General features: G+C 40.8%; 1 long non-coding RNA gene across 1 annotated transcript; it reads right to left on the reverse strand.

The window, feature by feature from the left end:
• Positions 1-1,135: 1,135 nt before the first annotated feature.
• Positions 1,136-6,391, reverse strand: LOC116584139. Its single transcript, XR_004283062.1, has 2 exons — positions 6,277-6,391; positions 1,136-1,355 (listed from the first exon to the last, which is right to left on the reverse strand). It is a non-coding gene; the product is annotated as an uncharacterized LOC116584139 (long non-coding RNA).
• Positions 6,392-7,728: the final 1,337 nt, after the last annotated feature.

The raw sequence follows: 7,728 nt of genomic DNA on the forward strand, positions 1-7,728 counted from the left end.
AAATTGCCTGCCAAATAATTTTTCCTCTTTTTTATTTTTATGATTATTATTTTTATTTCATTTTTAAAGTTTTTATTTAAATTCCAGTTAGTTAAAATAAGGTTAATATTAGTTTCAGGTGTACAATATAGTGATCAACACTGCCATACAATGGCTTAAATTAAAAAATGAAAAAAAAATTTTTTAAAGATTTTATTTTTAAAAACCTCTACACCCAAGGTGGATTTCAAATGTACAACTGAAAGACCCTGGAGCCGCACCCAAGAATCAAACAGCACGCCTCCACTGGATGCAAATTCCAAGAGGTTTATTGGTTACACAGGCGCCTGAGGACACATCAGCCTTTGTGGACTGAGCGCGCAGGGCTAAGTTGGGGAACAGATTATATAGGGCAAGGGTTGGGGTGGCGGGAAGCGAGTTTACAGAAGCAGATGCTTGGTTACAGGGATCTGATTGGTTAACTTAAATCAAGCATTGTCAGGCACTGGGTTTAAGGCAAGGACACAACAGTTTGTTCTGGTGGGCCTTGGCTCAGCACTCTGGAAAGTCCCAGGTACACTCTATTCCTCATTTGTCTTTTCTCTTGACAGACCGGGTGATCACAGACAATAGACATCCTGGTATGTGTTGCCATCCGGCTATGGGGACAATCAAGCCTTCAGCAAGGGGAGAGGGGGTGCTGTGGGGACATCAGGTTGCTAAAACAAGCCTTTACCAAGGAGGAAGGGGGTCTTTCATTCCCCCCTTTTTCTTTATCATGGATAGAATCTTATATCCATTCGCTTTGTTCATGAAGTAAGTCAGTTTGAGATCCGGTTTGTTTAATTAGTTGATATTACTGTGTCAGTACCATTGTCTGGATTACTGACAAGCGATTTTTTACAAACTGTACGAGTTTATTTAAGATACAAGGGCCGATTGAAAATTGGGCTATTGATAAGGTAACTTCTTTGTTGTAATCTCAAGGACATTTGCAAACCAAGGGAGGCTCCTATCTTGCAGGATTGTGATCTTAGCAAGTCAACTATTTATCATTTTATGGCAGTCAGGGGTGCCTGAGGAATGCTACACATATGGAGGGGAGCGGGTGAAGGGGGGATGCAAGGCGTCAGCTTTTAAAGACCCTTAAATTTTTAAGGTGGTTGAAGGTGGAAGGTCTCATCTTCTATAACTTCTTCGTGCTGAATAGGGGCGTAGAGCTGTCCCTACCTACTGGGGTCAATATTGATCAGGGTAGGAAAGTATAAGGGAGTTTCAAAAGGTGGAGGCAGTTGAATCCAGCGCTGACAGTGAAGAGGTGTCCTTGCACGTGACAAGGATCGTCTGTCGTGGTGTAGTCATTGTAGCAATGGAGTCTTGGCACCAAGTAGAGAAACTTGGAACAAAGCAACATATTAAGGTTAATAAGGCGATAAGAATGAGAAGCCCGAAAAGGAGATTCGGCCATAGTCCTCCTTCAAACCAGGAACTTAACCATTTACTGAGAGAGAGAGAAGGATCTTGTAGGCCTTAATTTGGGTATTCATATCTTTTATTAGTCCTGTGATATTTTTGTGATAGTCTGGGATATACACACAACATTCTGTCTTGATAATTGCACATGTGCTACCTTGGGCTGCTGTCAGGACATCTAAGGCCATCCTATTTTGTAGGACTGCCTTGCATATCTGTGACACTTCGGTATTAAGCTGGGAGATGCTATTTAGTGAATCATTGAGTGCCTTTGTAGTGTATTTATTAAGGGCTTCTTCATGCCACATGATATCCCCTAGTCCCGCAGATGGAACAAAAATGGATGCTAAGTGATACCATTTAAAAACAGATCGTGTCCATCTTTGTCTCAAGTAGGGGAGATTAGCTGGAGTTGTAATGGTTTTAGTAATGCGCCCATGATTCCAGGAAAATCCCCTTTTCTTCCAAATAGCTCCATGGGCATGTGGTACCAGGAAGGCATATTTGGAATCAGTATAAATGTTAATTCTTAGGCTTTGGCAATTGCAAAGTGCTAGTGAGCACTATGGCACACCTAACTTTTCTTCTTCTTTTTTCTATGAAAACTATTTTCATCAGAAAACCAACTTTCATTCGTAATTTTAACAGGGGCATCTTAAACCTGGCCATATAGAATAAGCTAGATTAATAATCTCTGAACATTTTTGCTCTATAGAGAAAGAAGTACAGTGGTCAGGTTGAGGCATACAGGTAACTAGGTTTAAAGTTTGACAAATTTTAAGTTTTATTTCTGGCATCTCTGTTAGTGTAGCCCAGTATTTAATAAGTCGGCCTCCATCATCCATTGGTGGCCTTTGGCTATTAAGACAAATCTGGACCCAATGTGAGATCATTACAGTCAGGGACTGTCCCATAGAGTGAGCTTTGAGGCTCTTTTATGAGGGCTGTTCTAGGTTTTGCTAAAGCATCTGTTTGCAATTGCATCTCAATGGAGGTGGCCTCTAGATAAATATGACTAAGGGATGAAACCAATAAGAAGACCTTTGAGTGGTCCAACCTTAACAATATCCTGATTACAGAGGATCATTGTCAAGTGGGAGAAGAGTGCGGTATGCTGGCTTTTAGGCAATTTCATTATTCCAGTTGTTTAATCATGTGCTGTGGGGTCTGCTAATATCCCCACAAAATAATAAGATTGACTAAAGAAGCTATTGTACAACTTCCCTGAAGTTTACCTCAAATTGTTTAGCTTAGGTAAACAAACATTTAAAGACAATCAAATCTAGAATTTAACATCCATAAAGGTGTGTTATTAAAACAGAATTTTTCTCTCTAAAATAACCCTCATTTACAGAGATAGCCAAATCAGGACTAATTCACTTGTGTAACAAGTTCAGTTTTAACAAACTTGGCCTATTATTTACATAAGCTCAGCAAGAACAATGAGTGTGATCAATAGATCTTTTAGCATCTGCTTTGCTGGAACTTTTAATAAGGAATCTCTAGGTTGAACTTTTAGTAGCCTCTCCGGGCCAGAAGCCAAGCCCTGTACTGGCCATCAGGCATGCCTGCAATACCTGTCGATTTGGGCGAATTTCTCAGTGGGCGAATTTCTCTTCTAAGACCGCACCTACCAAGGAGTGACATTCTTTACTTACCTGGTGAGGCTGCTGGGAACTCTGTAAGCAAGGTATCAGGCCAACAGTCCCAAGGGGCTTTATGGCTCTAGGTTTTATAAAGTCAACCTTAGTTCCTTTAAACTGTCTGGTCATATCTGAGTCTTTTCAAATATGACATTCCAGTCAAAGCCTTGGTAAAATAACCCGTGTTTCCAATTCTTTCCTGTTACAAGGAGAACAGATTCTTATTGGACTTATGCAAATGACTGATTGCCATGGAAGAATGCTTACTTACTGAGACCTTTTGGTTTCAGAGGGTTCAGATAGAGATAAAAGCTTGAATGCTTTGAGCTCTTTTAAAAATGAGCACTTTTACATCTCTATAAGTTACAGATAACTAGGAGGAAGTATCCCTAGTCTGGAAGAGCAAACATTAGAGAGAACCAGCAATGTTTAAAGTAAGACAAAACATTAAGAGATATAACATTATAATTTTTTAGTTTATTTAGTCCCATGTTACTAAATCTGGTGAATGCGGATTTAGTAAGTTTTAGGATTTTCAAGTATATCAAATATCTGTATTTGTCCTGAAAGTCCTTTATAGGAATCTCCTTGAAAATAAAACTCATTTTACAAGAGAATTAAAACAATTATAAATGACAAAAACTCAGAATGGATATGGTTAAAGCTAAAGAGACACGGGAGTTTACAATTTAGCTGCAAGGAAATCAGGTTATTTTTGTGATATATAACATTTCCATAATTATAGTATCAAGCAATGGTCTCTCAAAACATTAAAACTTTAGGAAGTGCGTAAAATCTCTAGAATAGTTATAGTATTTTCCCAAATGTAATCCAAGGTTTATCATTGGTTCAGTAGTATTTCATGAGCAACTTCATATATCAAGGAAAAGCCTGAGTTAAAGAGATTTTACAATTTAAATCTTGTCAACATTTGCTAAGATCTTAGAAAGTTTTGAAGCACATGCCTAAATATAATTAGGGATGTTAAACATCTGATAAAACAAAACATAGAAACTGGTTTTTCTGGGCAGGCAAAGAGAAAATCATTTACATTCTCATAACAGGAGATCAATTAATCTAAGAAAACTTTGTCCTTTGAACAGAGAATTTCAGTCTTGTACTAATGTAATGTACCCTTAAAACCCATTTATTTAGTCTATCTTAGTCCGTCCTGACTATCTACAACTTTCCTTTGCATTCAGGTTTTGTCCCAAGCCATTTCCTTTTAAACAATCATCTCATTTAGGATAAAATTACCTTCAACAAAATGTATTTCTATTCTTTAAATTTTTCTTACATATTTTCTATCTTTTTTACATATAGAGTTTTCCTTATTTCCATTAGTCTTAGTTATACTAAGCAGAACTTTGTATTCTTAGAAACACCTTTAGTTATTAACTAATTGTGAACTGTTACAACAGAATTCTTCAGGTGGCAAATTTATGAATCAGTTAAGTGGCAAACAAGTTTACCAGCAGATTTAAATATTCTTAGTTTCTTTGCAGTAAGAAGTCAAAAGCACAAACCTACAACTAGTAATTAACGACTTAGCATTTTATCCTGTTTGGTTAAGACCTAGATGTCTACAATTTAATTCCATTTGTCATCCAAGCAAAACTTTAAAACTCTCAGGTTACCAAAGATTTTGAAAGCTACTTCAGCAATTACCCATTAGAACTTTGAGACAGACAATTAACCACCAGTTTAGTTATTTCTTTGCTAACAAATTTTAATAAATAACATGAGCTTATTTGACCTTCAGTAAACTTCAAAGTTTCACATTTACTGCTGATAACTTAAAGACAGGTCTTATTTTAATTAAACCAACAAACTTAACTTAGTTCCAACATTGATTTACGTTCCACCTGGACCCACTCCACTTTGAATGTTTACCTGAGACATGCATGGGAAGATCTGGAGTGTGGGGGGGTGTTAGGTCCAGGGGGTGCTCTTCTTGTTCCTTGACAGTGAAGAGAGAAGGAGCTGTGGTGCATGATCTAGAGGCCAGTCATGCAGGCTGCACACACGTTGGTATAGAAATAGGAGAAGAGGGAAACAGAAGAAACAAAGTGCTGCCAGGAGGCAGAGAAAGGATTCCCAGTTTTGGAGCTCCTAAGCCCCAACAGAGGAGCAGATGCATGCTTTTTCATTAGCCAGGGGGGGAGGGGTTAGGCAGTCTAAGTCAGGCCAGAGAACACAGGGAAACCTCCCTGAAACAAAGAGTTTCGGCAGCTGCTTGGGAATATTCCCTATAGTCTCTTTCCAACAGTTGGCTCCAGTTATAGCCATCAACACAGGAAGTGAGTGAGAGAGAAGCCCCCACATCTATTAGGAGAAACAGAGAGAAATAAAGTTAGAGTCCCCTCTGCTAGGGATGGCCCAGCAACCTGCGTTTACTAGAAGAAGGCTTATTTACATAATTGTTATCCAATATGTCAGGAGGAAATTTACTAGCTGACTCATTGAATCTGGTTTTGCTCTTAATACCTATCTTTTATATTTCCTTCTGATATGTACGATGTTGCAGACAAGGGGAGGGGGACCTTTCAGGTGCTGTCTTGCTCGCGTCCCTCGCGGGAACTTAGGAGCGTCCTAGCTAAGGTCTATCCATATAAACCCCGGACCAGGCTACTCCATGGAGTAGATGACCGTTATGCCGTATGACGCTCCGCGAGACTCAGGGTGCAGCCCACTCAGACTCCGTAGCCAAAGGCGGTGGAGCCACATAAACATTCATACAGTCAGGCATTCCTCAGATTCAAACGGATCAGACATTTTTCCCTAAACAGAATGTTACCTTCATAACTGATACAAAGAACATATAGACACTTAGGACGTCGACAGGACAGCCTGGACACAAGAGACAAAAATAGAAATTGCTGTGCTGGTTCGGTTCAGAAATCGAGACTATGGGTTATGGTCAGGAGGAACGCGAGATACTCTCTGACCGACAGGTGGCCCAAGATAATGGCCCTCTTCGGAAACCCCAAGGCGTCCCCTGGAGTAAACTGAAACCCCCGAGGCGTCCCTCGGTTGCAGCAGGGGAGAAGTCTGAGTTCGTCAACTCCTTCTCAGCCTGCCCCAAAATATGGAGCAACAACGTTGTTGTACGGAACAGAAAAACAGACAAACAGAGAGAGAGAGACACGGATGACAGAGACACAGATACTGGCCAGCTTACCTCCCAGTGGGGACCGGCTAGAGTCTTGGATGGGACTTCAAGAGATCTCGGTGGGACCTCCAAATGAAAGACCCTGGAGCCGCACCCAAGAATCAAACAGCACGCCTCCACTGGATGCAAATTCCAAGAGGTTTATTGGTTACACAGGCGCCTGCGGACACATCAGCCTTTGTGGACTGAGCGCGCAGGGCTAAGTTGGGGAACAGATTATATAGGGCAAGGGTTGGGGTGGCGGGAAGCGAGTTTACAGAAGCAGATGCTTGGTTACAGGGATCTGATTGGTTAACTTAAATCAAGCATTGTCAGGCACTGGGTTTAAGGCAAGGACACAACAATTTGTTCTGGTGGGCCTTGGCTCAGCACTCTGGAAAGTCCCAGGTACACTCTATTCCTCATTTGTCTTTTCTCTTGACAGACCGGGTGATCACAGACAATAGACATCCTGGTATGTGTTGCCATCCGGCTATGGGGACAATCAAGCCTTCAGCAAGGGGAGAGGGGGTGCTGTGGGGACATCAGGTTGCTAAAACAAGCCTTTACCAAGGATGAAGGGGGTCTTTCACAACCCCAAGATCAAGAGTTACATATTTTACTGACTGATCCAGCCAGGCACCCCAACAAATAAAAATTTTATAAAATTGTTGAGTTTGTGGGAGTCTCATTTGCTCAGTCAGTTAAGTGTCTGCCTTTGGCTCAGATCATGATCTCAAGAGTCCTGGGATCGAGCCCCATATTGCTCATGCTCTCTCTCTCTCTCTCTCTTCTCTCTGGCTTTTGCTCTCAAATAAATAAATAAAATATTTTTTAAAAAAATTGTTGACTTTGTTTAACTAGTTTTAAACTAGTAGACAGAGATGAAGATAAAGTATGATGTCATGGCAGGGAAAAATACAACTTACACGTTTTAAAAATAAAATGTGCAATGCAAGTTACATCACTTCTTTTATCACCACACTGGGACTTTCCCTACTGAGTTGTTGTAATGTAAGGACCTATTTTATATTTTTATATTTTAGCAAGAGGCTTTCATTGAGGTTAACCCTTAAACTGTCCTTGCTCCCCTTCCCCCAGGGGATTCACTTAAAAACAAGTCCTGGAAATCAGCTCCAGGTAACAAAGCCCATATACAAGGGTGGGTCAGGCCAGGTGGAGACATCAATCAGCGGGGAGGGGGGGCGGTGTTTGCATATTGTCTCCCTAGATACTAAGGAGTATGCCCCACTCCTCCGCCCTTTGGGAACCTTTTTGGCACCAATCCTAATCAAGGTGTAATAGGCTGGGTCAAATGTCTATACTAGGGTAAATTGAACCTCAATTGGTCACCTAGCCTCACTGTGGAGTTTCCTGTGTGTGTTAAAATCTCATTGGTCACCTGTGCGTGGCCAGGCCTGACTGCATGGCCTTTGCCCTTAAAAGCTAGACTGTGAAACAGCGAAGGGTTGCCTTCTCTCA

This window comes from Mustela erminea, chromosome 2 (assembly GCF_009829155.1).
Source record: "Mustela erminea isolate mMusErm1 chromosome 2, mMusErm1.Pri, whole genome shotgun sequence".
NCBI lineage: Eukaryota > Metazoa > Chordata > Mammalia > Carnivora > Mustelidae > Mustela > Mustela erminea.